Genomic DNA, 12,384 nt, shown 5'->3' on the forward strand with positions numbered 1-12,384 from the left:
ATCACGATAATCCATGTCCAAGAGTCCATTTCCTCGAATGAGATGGTTTTTATTCGTTATTTGACACTATAAACCATGCTATAAACACACACTGACCACCTCGAGCTTTTATTTTGGCACTTCCTGTTACCGGCATTTTGAATTTGCATATTAGTTAAATATTTAGTTTCACCCGAAACATTTAGATTCAACATTTAGATTTAGATTTAACATTTAGATTTAGATTTAATATTTAGATTTAACATTTATATTTAGATTTAACATTTATATTTAACATTTAGATTTAGATTTATATTTAACATTTAGATTTATATTTAGCATTTAGATTTAACATTTAACATTTAGGTGTAACATTTAATATTTAGATTTAACTATTTAAAATATCTCTAAGTTGACAAATATTGTTGTAAATGTGGTAAAAAGTGACCGTCAAAAATTCATACCATTTTTTTAAACATTGTTTGAAGCTAAATGTGACAAAATGTTACTGTTATTTTCAGCGTGAGCCGCTTTACAAACGGCGCCCCATACCGTTCTGCCAGTTTTCACCTCTGATATTATAACAGTGAATAAGAATTATTCTTGCTTATTACATGGCTTGGTTGAATTCCAATGTAGAATGCGGTCTGTTATGTAAGGGTTAATGCCCTTCGAGGTGTCCATTGTCAGGTATTAATGGACGACGGTGAGGCGAGGTTGTCTCCGCTGAAGTCCATTAATACCTGACAATGGACACCTCAAAGGGCATCAACCCGATTATACCATGGTCACTTGCCAAATAACACATTTTTAAAACATTAGTTTATATTTTAATTAGTTTTACAATCGAAATCTAAAGTTTTTACAAACAATAACTTGGTTTCCCTGGTTACGCCTGACGGTTTATTTAGCAACCGGAGATATTTATAGTCTGCTCAGCTCGTAGAACCCTTCAGTTTACTGCCTGTTGCTATGGTTACTCACAGCTGATGTAGCCAGCGCATTTATTTATTCATTTCGAACGGTAAACAGTCAGTTTCACCAGAACTCCTTTACTAGGTGTCCTCTATCAGTTTTTAATGGACACCCTGCAGCCAATCAGAATCGAGTATTCACCCAGACCATGGTATAATTCTTGATAACAGACCGCTGCGAAGTATAACACACCGTTGCCATGAAAAACAGAGCGTTGCTATGGACGCGGAACGGACTATTTTCTTTAGCGGAAGCAATACAATCGTTTTTAAATCAATAAACTCCTTTTTAAATCAATATTTTGTGTCAAATTATTTATTTATTTTTTAGGTAGCCATGTAATAAGCGGGATAATGTAGAGCGAGGCTGTTGTTATAGCGAATAACAACCCCTTCAGGCAGATTCAAGCTCTGCTTCGCGTCGGGGTCCCGTTCAGCCTGTCGGGGTTTTATTCGCTATAACAACTGCCTCGCTATACATTATCCCTTACGTATAGACTCGGAAGTAGTGATGTGACATTTGAACCGAGGCGTCGGAGCTTGTGTCGAGAAAAAATGGGCGTACCAGATGAAGCCGCGATTCGAGGCTTGTGTTGTTAACGTGAAAATCACGTGACTAATGACAAACGAGGCCTCGGTTTGTGTGGATACGTCATCGGTTCGGTCTAAATGTCGCTTCCGGATAAAAGGAGGTTCGAAACTCGCGCCACCTTGTGGGTGTTGTCAGCTGTTGTAGAAGCAGTTGTAGTAGTGTCAGAGAGTCAGAGTTAGATAACTATCATTTTCATTGTCGTTATGTCATATGTGTTAGAGCTGTATATTATTAATTATCAGGTTAGAATAGTTATAGTATATTGTTATTATTAATTATAGTAGCTATATTATAGTTTTGTTATATTAATTAGATAAGCTAATTTGGGTTGTTTTGGAATTCTGGATCTGGACTGGACTGCTTTTTGATTTAGATTGCACTTTTGGATTTGTTTGCTTTTTGTGACTCTTCCTTTTTCCTGGTTATGGAGCAGCAAGAAAGAGGAAATCCTCCCCTGTCTGAGCTCAACAGAAGCATCAGTGTCCTCATTTATACCAGCTGGCACTGGCATTGTTATGTTCCCCTGCATCCTCTGTTCCTTGTGAAATTATCTTTTCCAAGACTGGAGAGATTTTGTCCGAGAAGAGAAATCGTCTAAACCCCAACAACACTTGAAATAATTCTGTTTCTCAATAAAAATCTATTGTAATCCTTCCTTCCAGACTATATTCTGTTGCAGTTTACCTTATTACACTCTTTTTATTATTGCAAATGAAAGGTTACAAACATTAACAGTGAGTAGAAAATAAATAAATATTTTTTTATAAAATATAGCAATTTATAAAATATATATAAAAAAATTATTTAAAAAATTTATAAAAAAAAGGGGGGGGGGGCACTGGTTCAGAATGGATTAATTTGTCTGCTATTTCTTATCAGAGTAGCTAGGTGTCACTAGTGAGCAATGCTGAATGAAGCTTCGAGTAATGAACCTTTGGCTGAAGCAATGGGCTGCGAGGTCTCAGTGGTTCAGGAAGCCTCATTTTGCCATCACTACTCGGAAGTATGTGGACGACTTTTTGTCGAGTTCTGTTGCCATGGTGAATCGTAATTTCGGAGCTCCATTGATCATGGCTTTTCACAGTCATGGTGCACGCGCTTAACTTAGAGTCAACCTACTCAGAGTTGACTGAACTAACTCAATTCAGCTGTTCTGTTTTCCATCTCAGGGTAAATCAACTCAAGAGTTCAAGTTTTAACTCAGAGTTGGTTGAACCTCCTTATTGAAACAGGCCCCTGGTGAGTAACACATTCAGCGTGACCACATTCAATTACTGACAAAGGATGACCAGAACGGGAGTATAAATACACAGAGTGAAGAGGGAGCTAAACAGGCACAGGTGGAGGAAGGTTAACTAATCAGGGAATAACGAGAACAGGTGCAGACAATACATGACATCATGGTGACACTAGGCTTGTGAGATTTAACTTTGTTATAGAAGTATGAACCAGTATGATCACTGAAATGTTCTTTTCATGTATTCTCTAATGTCTGTATATCTGAGAGGTGACTGAAGCTGATGTCAGGAATGCAGTAACAGTGCTTTGCTCATTTAGCCTGGCTTCCCGAAATGAAGAAAGGTCGTCCATACAGACATCTGTTTTTCTAGAGTACGTTGATGACTATACTTTAAGGGAACCTTTCTCAGTTAAAACCTTACCTTCAGTTAGATTAAAGTGTAACTATCCTTGAGAGAACGAACGCATTATCTTGATGTTTTGAAAGGACTCTCCTGTTTATAGTTAGAGCCTGGCCAAATCCAACCTTGGAAAAGCTGTGTGTCAGTGTGTGTGTTAGTCTTCTTGGTTGTTTAAGGACCCACTGGCATTATGGGAGAATGACTGAGTTGTTGTTCTGGACATGTTGGCGCCCAGCAACCCAAATCTGCGACCTGGAAGGTCACGACGTGCCTAACTTCAGGGTCCGAGTGTCAGCCGCATAATATATGGAGATATGCTTCTGTCTATCTGTATATGTGTGGAAAATTACTATGTTTATCTATTTCTTAGCCAAACTGCAACCTGAAGCCAGGCCGTAGCTTATAGACCTTGGCGAAGGGTATAACTGCTCTGTGTGTGTGTGTGTGTGTGTGTGTGTGTGTGTGTGTAGGGCACATGTGTCAAACTCAAGGCCCGCGGGCCAAATCCGGCCCGCCACATTATTTTATATGGCCCGCGAGAGCATATGGGTGTCTTAAAATTAGGGATGCAACGAAATTTAGGCTGCCGAAAATTTTCGGCCGAAAATAACATTTTCGTTTTTTGACTGAAAGATACTAAAAAGCCGCCGCGATCCTCCGTGTTCGGCGACGGTTTGACTCTGGCTCAGCGTGTTTTATGACTTTGCGTGCGAGTCCGCTTCCGAAGATGCATAACTTCTAAGCGCGTTCCGCTGTGTGTGTGCGCTGTGCTCTCCGCTCCGTGTTCACAGCGCGTTCTGCTCAATGTTCCGCAAGCAACGTCCTCCGTTTGTGTGTGTGTGTGTGTGTGTGTGTGTGTGTGTGTTGCGAGCTCTGATCACGCTCACCGGAAAGGCAAAGTCCGCTAAAAAAAACGTGCCAACATGAAATTTATCTGGACTTGTTTCTTTTTGCAATAGCACTACTGTGCTGTAATGGTGTGTATTTCCGTGCTGGGCAACACTGGTAAAATTACACGAATCATCACGATCCTCTCGTTCTCCCTGCTCTGCTCATGCTCTGATAAAATATCTTTGTAGGACTATACTTTATTTTGACAATTGGTCAAAAAATAAATCTGTTAAATCTGATTCTGCTGCATAGAACTGACTGAAGAATAATATATTGATATTTTATATTATTTTAATATAATAATATATTTATTTAAATATATTAAATATATTACATAATATTTAATATAGTATGTACCAGTATTATTCACCATTTGTATCACTCCGCTTGTCTGTGTTTGTGCCACTTGCATCATTTAGCCAGTAGGTGGCGACAAGTGACTGTCTTTATGAGTGAACAATTGAACTTTAAACTGATTAGTGCCAAAAACATTGATTAACTCAGGAAAGAAACAAGTAGCTGAAACCAATCTATAATGGTAATATAAAGTGCAAATTTACCTCTGGACACAAAAAGATTGCACTGGGTTTTGATTGAAATGTAACATCTATGCAAAATAATCCTTGAAAGATTTCTTATTAAAGGCCATTCTTGTTTGGAATATGTGATTGTGTATTGTCAACAATAAGCAGAAACATTCTGCATTTCCATTTTGTAGTGTGGATCATTCATTGCAATATTTATCCTCATTCTCATTTTTAAGAATCTGTTATCTTGACAAATAATTTATGCTAATGCCCACTGACATGCTTTTAAAGCTATTGTTATCCAAATTTTTTGGCCTTTAAACACCTTAAAATGCACATATGTAAGTCCGAGAAATCCAAATTTTCTCAGGGGAGCATGTCCCCGAACCCCCCTAACTACCTTACATTTGAATGAGTGTGTCTGTGTGGTAATGTGTGCTGTGTGGCTATAGTGCCAGGGCTGAATTTTTGAGCCAGTTTACCCCTGCATATATACAATAATACATTATTCTCTGTATCAAATCATTATTACCCAGCCCCTCATGTTTCTGGCTCATCCCCTTATGTTTTTAAAACCTAGAAACACCCCTGCAAATGCATATACAATATTTGTAACTTAAATAAGTAACAATCAAATAAACAGACAATATATTAACATTTTAAAAGTCTTACAGTTACAACCGGCCCTTTGAGGGCAGCCATAATGCTGAAGTGGCCCTCAGTGAAAATGAGTTTGACACCCCTGGTGTAGGGTATAACTGCTGTGATCTTTGTAACTGTAAGCGGGGCGGCCTACGAACTCCCGTGTGAGTCTTGACGCTGACTTCTGCTGATGGAACTGCAAACTATCTTCAGTAAAACTTTTCTTCAATTTATTATAATTCTGACTCCGAGTCTTCTTTCAAACATCTGTTCCTTGGGTCCTAAACTGTCACCCCCCTAACAGTACTATCCATCCTAAATAGTAGGCTATAGAATTAGTGCGTCCCAAATCATATTGTAGCGACTGAAAAATGCTGTGCAGCTGTCAATCAGCTGTGTGTAACCCCGGGCGCGCTGTCGGTTGGCAGCCTGGAGAGAGGGGCGGACGCGCGGGGGGTTATAGTGTTTGAGTTGAGGAAGTTCGCTCTTTTTCTGTTCTGGGCGAGACACGCCTGCTGTGTTCTAATGCCTGCACGTTGTGCTTTTGGAGAATAAACAAGTTAACTGTGCTGATGGTTTCTTTGAGAGATGTTACACTGGTGTCAGAAGTTAAAAATTATCTGAAACGCGATTAGGGAAGACCAAGGGTGCACCCTGCACTACTAGTTAGGGACCAGTTTATTTAGTTAGTCAAGTTAGCGTTAGCGAGACCGCGTCGCCACAGTGTGCGTGGGGAGATGAGTGACAGAGAAGGAGCTAGAGCCGCGGAATGGACGTTTGGTGACTTACAAAGGGAACTGCGACGGCTGGAGGACAGCAGAGGACATCTTAGGGGCACGATGGAAGCAATGGCCTCTGAGGCTGGCTTTGACAGACGAGGACATGCACGCGCTATCCGCAAGCCGAAGTCAGAGGGGGGCGCAGACACCAACGTCACCTCCGGCGCGGGAAGCTCAGAAGTAAACAACAATGGCGGCGCCCAGTCCACAATAACAGCGGTAGTGGCTAGCTCCGTGAAAACGCCGAAGTACAATGGGAAGGTGAGCTGGGAAGCTTTTCATGCACAATTCGAGCTGCTTGCTAAATCACAGAACTGGTCACAAGAGACTAAAGCGTTACAATTGGCGATGTGCCTTACAGACGAGGCTTTAGCATGCTTGCTACTCTTAGATGTAGATGACAGAGAGAACTATGTCGCATTGGTGGGGGCTCTCCAGCGACGGTTCGGGAACTTTACAGGAGTGGAGCTCCTCCGCAATGAACTGAATAATAGATACAGAAGACACGGCGAGCCGCTACGGCAATTAGCCAATGACATTGAGAGCCTTACCCGCAGAGCATATAGCAGCATGCCGACGATGGTACAAAGTGAGTTAGCCCGCGATCGGTTCATGCAAGCCCTTTCACCGCCCGAACTGCGTGTGGAGGTACAGCTGACACACCCACGGTCCCTGCAGGAGGCGTTGGAGAGGGCGTCAGAGAGAGAGACGGCCCGCGCCTATATCACAATGCCCACACAGGGACACAACAGTCCCCAGGTCAGAGCAGCAGCGGAGGTTCCGCAAACACCAGCATGGGCAGCGGAGCTGACAGAGCTGGTGCGGGCAGCTTCCCTGGGCACCCAACGGTACTCTGACCGCACTACTAGACTGTGCTGGGGCTGTGGGGAACCCGGTCACTTGGTACGCTCATGCCCAAAAACACCCAGACACCGGGGAAACGACCCCGGGTCCGCATAGAGGGGGCGACGCGGACCACGAACCACAGCCCCCCACATACACCCTCAGGCACGGCCGGCCCGATGGAGGTGGCGGTAGTGGGCCGAACTTCAATTGGGGACCTTTGCCACATCCCAGTCACCGTGGAGGGGGTAAAGTGCGTGGCGCTGGTCGACACCGGCTCTACAGTGACATTAGTGCGGCCCGATGTGCTCCCCAGGCAAACGGTGTTGGAACCAACAGCAGTCCACCTGCGGACGGTGACTGGGGAACTATCACCCATGAAAGGCAAAGGGACACTGACATTTGTGGTGGGTGGTAAAACAGTGCGCCACCCGGTGTGGGTGGCGTCAGTCCAGGACCCCTGCATCCTCGGACTGGACTTCCTGAAGAACACGGGCTGTCGGCTGGACCTTGCAGAGGCCACCCTGTGCTTTCCAGGGGAACGTCCAGTCAACATGGCTCCACCCCCCCAGGGCCTCAACCCTACAACACCCCAGGTAACCACTGTGTCAGCAAACACCGCTGAAACCAACAGCGACCCTGTCGTAGGGACCAGGAGTCCCGCCCCTCGAGATCCCCGTAGCCCCCCACCCCCCCACTCACAGCTGAATAGAGGCACATTACAGCCCCCGCTGCTCGGAACACGCCAGCCGCCACCCCCACTACCCCTCTCACCTCACCTAGCCGCTCCACCTGCGCCACAGCCGGCACACACTGCACAGAGCCCTAAGAGCCAGGCCTCTGACCCATTAACAGCCCGGCTCCCCCAAATGGAGGAGGGAAGTGTCGTGTCGGCAGTACGGGACATATGGCGACAGAACTGTTCTCATCTAGACCCCCAACAGGGGGAAGAATTGTGGCAACTATTGCTACATTTCAAGGATATTTTTGCATTTAAAGAAGGTGACGTGGGGCGCACACACCTAATGCAGCATGACATAGATACGGGCGACAGCCCGCCTATCAAGTTACGCCCACGTCGCCTCCCACTGGCACGCCAGGAAGCAGCAGACCAGGTGTTGTGGGAGATGCAACAGGCAGGCATTGTGGAGCCGTCTGACAGCCCGTGGGCTGCCCCTGTTGTCATGGTCCCAAAAAAGAACGGTCAGTGGAGGTTCTGCGTGGACTACAGACGGCTCAATGGGGTGACAAGGAAGGACTCCTACCCCCTGCCACGGGTTGATGAAGCCCTGGACCAGGTAGCGGGGTCAGCCTGGTTCACGTCGCTGGATTTGAGATCTGGATACTGGCAGGTACCTCTCTCGCCCTCTGCCAGACCAAAAACAGCGTTCTGTACAAGCTATGGCCTCTGGCAGTTCAAAGTTCTCCCATTTGGCCTTTGCAATTCACCAGCCTCCTTTGAAAGACTGATGGACAAAGTGCTGTCAGGTGTCCCTCGGTCTGAATGTGTGGTGTACCTGGATGACATTCTCGCCCACGGCCCCACTTTCCAGGCAGCTCTCCAGTCCCTGTGGCATGTTTTGGAGCGTATAGCAGCAGCGGGTCTCAAACTCCACCCGGAAAAGTGCCACTTCATGCAGAGAGAGGTGTCATTCCTGGGGCACAGGCTGGGCAGAGATGGCATCTGCACAATGGATGAAAAGGTACGAACGGTCAGAGACTGGCCCACACCAGCGAACCAGCAACAGCTGAAAAGCTTCCTGGGCTTAGCCTCCTATTACCGGAGGTTCGTGAGGGGGTTCTCCTGTGTGGCGGCACCGCTGTTCAGGCTACTACACAAAGACCAGGACTTTGGTTGGACCAGTGAGTGTCAAACAGCGTTCACCTCGCTACAGAAGGCACTGGTAGAGGCACCCGTGTTGGCTCCGGCTGACCTCTCTCTCCCGTTCATCTTGGACTGTGACGCGAGTGGCCAGGGAGTGGGGGGGGTGCTAGCACAGCTAAGCCCAGAGGGTGAGAGAGTGGTAGCGTATTACAGTAAGACTTTTAATAAGCACGAACGGCGCTACTGTGTCACACGCAGAGAACTCCTAGCTGTGTTATCATCCATTCGACATTTCAAATACTACCTTTGTGGGTTACCGTTCACCGTCAGGACGGACCACTCTGCCCTCCAGTGGCTCATGTCCTTTAAAGAGCCGGAGGGCCAGGTAGCACGCTGGATGGAGGAGCTACAGTCCTATGACTTTAAAGTGGTGCATAGAGCAGGAGCCCGCCACTCCAACGCCGACGCCCTGTCCCGCAGACCCTGTGCTGAGGAAGGATGCCGCCACTGCGAAAGGAGGGAGACACGAGACAAAGAACTACAGGGTCAGGAGGCAGCCATCGTCAGCCAGGCCGAGGTGGCTGTGTGCTGCGAGCTTACTGAGATTTCAGCAACGCAGTGGAGACAACAGCAGGAGGCCGACACGGACATACAGCCAGTGCTCCAGTGGGTGGAAATGCAGACACGGCCACCATGGGAGGAGGTGGCACCACTCTCCACAGCGACAAAAGGGCTGTGGGCAAAGTTCCAGGCCCTGCGGCTCACCGACGGGGTGCTACAGCGGGCCTGGAAGGATCCAGCGACGGGAGAGCTGAGATGGCAGTTGGTGGTCCCCAGAGCAGAGAGACTGACCGTGCTGAAGGCAGTGCATGGGGCCACGGGGGCCGGTCACTTCGGGGTCACCAAAACTCTCCGTCGCCTACGACAGAGCTTCTACTGGGGGCAGTTCAGGAGGGATGTAGAGGACTTCTGCAGGCGGTGCGACAGCTGCACGGCAAAGAAGGGCCCCTCCGAACAGTCCCACGCCCAACTCCAACAGTTCCCTGTCGGCGCACCTATGGAAAGAGTTGGGGTGGATATAGTCGGTCCACTTCCGGTCACTGACAGCGGGAACAGGTATGTGCTGTCAGTCATGGACTACTTCACCAAGTGGCCCGAGGCTTATGCCCTCCCTGACCAGGAGGCAGAGACAGTGGCTGAAGCCCTACTGGAGGGCATGGTCTGCCGTTTTGGGACGCCCCACACCATACACAGCGACCAAGGGCGAAACTTTGAGTCGCGAGTATTCGCTGACCTGTGTCATAGACTGGGCATAAACAAAACTCGCACCACCCCCCTACACCCGCAGAGCGATGGCTTAGTAGAACGCTTCAACAGGACCCTGATCCAGCAGCTGGCCATCATCACCGCTAAACACCAACGCGACTGGGACAAGCACCTCCCGCTGGTGCTGATGGCCTGTCGGTCCGCTGTCCAAGAATCTACGGCCTGCACGCCAGCCCTGCTCATGCTGGGTAGAGAGCTCCACACCCCACCAGCAATGGCCTTTGGCCTCCCCCCCGACACCCCAGCTGTGCCCCCAGGACGAGAGTATGCCAGGAGACTTCAGGACCGCCTAGAGACGGCCCACGACTTTGCACGTGCGCAGCTGCAGAGCGCAGGGGCGAGACAACGTAGAAACTACGATCTACATCACAAAGGCCGCCACCTGGAACCGGGAGAGCTGGTTTGGGTCCACAGCCCGCAGAGAAAAAAAGGCCGCTGCCCCAAGCTGGACAGTGACTGGGTAGGCCCTTGTAGAGTGTTAGAACGACTTGGGGAGGTGGTATACAGAGTACAGCTACCCCCACGTGGCAGACGAGTGGCCATACATAGAGACAGATTGGCCCCCTACCACGGTGACACTACCCCCCAGCTCCCACACAGGCCCTCACAGACCCCCCCTAACAACCCCCACCCAGACACAACTCACCCTGCACTCACTCAGCCGGAGGGGCACCGGGCCCTACACACATTCACAAACGGGCACACAGACACACACCCAGACATTTCCACCACCCACACCCCCCCAGGGCCACTCTCTCCAGCTCATGACATTGCAGGGCCTGCACGGCCCCGGAGGCAGACAAGGCCGCCGGCCCACCTGAGAGACTTTGTGTAAAGTTGTTGTTGTGATGTGTTATTGGTTGTTCCCTCAGGGTCGAGGAACTTTGATGAGGCGGGGTAATGTAGCGACTGAAAAATGCTGTGCAGCTGTCAATCAGCTGTGTGTAACCCCGGGCGCGCTGTCGGTTGGCAGCCTGGAGAGAGGGGCGGACGCGCGGGGGGTTATAGTGTTTGAGTTGAGGAAGTTCGCTCTTTTTCTGTTCTGGGCGAGACACGCCTGCTGTGTTCTAATGCCTGCACGTTGTGCTTTTGGAGAATAAACAAGTTAACTGTGCTGATGGTTTCTTTGAGAGATGTTACAATATGTTACTCCGAAGATACACGGATGATGGTCTACTTTTTCCGGTTAGAATCCCAAGCGCAGATGCGTCCGCAACCTAACGGATAATATTGCCCACAACCCAACCCGCGTTGAACGAGGATTCAATTAGAACTACAAACATTAATAAAAAGTTATAAAACTACAAACATGGTGGACATGCAAGTCTGACAGTTAAGTAGAGAGGTTTAGATAAAGGGGTTTGAATGATTAATAATCAGTATCTAACCTGACGAAAATATAATTCATTGTTATCCACATTATATTTCATCTGTGAAAGCATTGTAAGCCTTTTTAAAGATACTTTTGGTCATTAACTTTGAAATGGATCATTATATTCGAATTGCAAACACATGAGGAGTCTCCGCATGAAAGGCCACGACTGGCAGATCAACGTGCTGCTGTATTTCTCTCCGAAACTGTAGAAAATTCAATTAAATAGAATGTGGAGGATTTTAACTGTGACAAGATGATTGACAGGACAGTTTAAATGGTGACAGGACCCGTAACTAAGCTGTCCGTCAAAGACGCAATTATGGCGAATTCTGCTACACACTCAAAAGTATGCTCTTTTAGGGCATAGTAGGCAAATTGGGACACAGCATCAGTCACTTCTACTTTGTCCCTGAATGAATCAACCGTTTTTGAACTAATCGTTTGACTGAATGATTCAATTACTAACTTAAGACAATGATTTTCCGCCGCCTACTGGCCATTATTATCATTTCATTTTAGCTGAAGGATGAAGACTGATCTCTGTTTTTGTTTTCGGTTGTGATTGCGACAATAGTTCTGCATAAAGAGATAGAATGCATTGATAAATAGAATATTAAGAGCGAAATATGTGATAACATTGTAAATAGAGATAAAGTAATTGCATTCGCATTACATACAATGTTTTTGTCTTTTGTTCTCATCCGACTGTTTCTTTGAAACGGGCCTCCGAATTGCAAAGACTACATTACGGTTTATTAACGTTTTAAACCTGTAATAAAATAATTTTATGATTAATTTTAATGTTTTACAATTTAATGACTGGGTCTGGAATGAGGGTAAAGCAATATAATCTTTATATAAATGCAGTATTGGGGATAACTCATTACAAGTAACTTGAGTTACGTATTCAGATTACTTTTTCAAGTAACTATAAAGTAGCGTATTACTTTTAAAATTTACAACAAAATATCTTTTACTTTTTCAAATAAGT

This window comes from Scardinius erythrophthalmus (assembly GCF_964197995.2).
Source record: "Scardinius erythrophthalmus genome assembly, chromosome: 6".
Classification (NCBI taxonomy): domain Eukaryota; kingdom Metazoa; phylum Chordata; class Actinopteri; order Cypriniformes; family Leuciscidae; genus Scardinius; species Scardinius erythrophthalmus.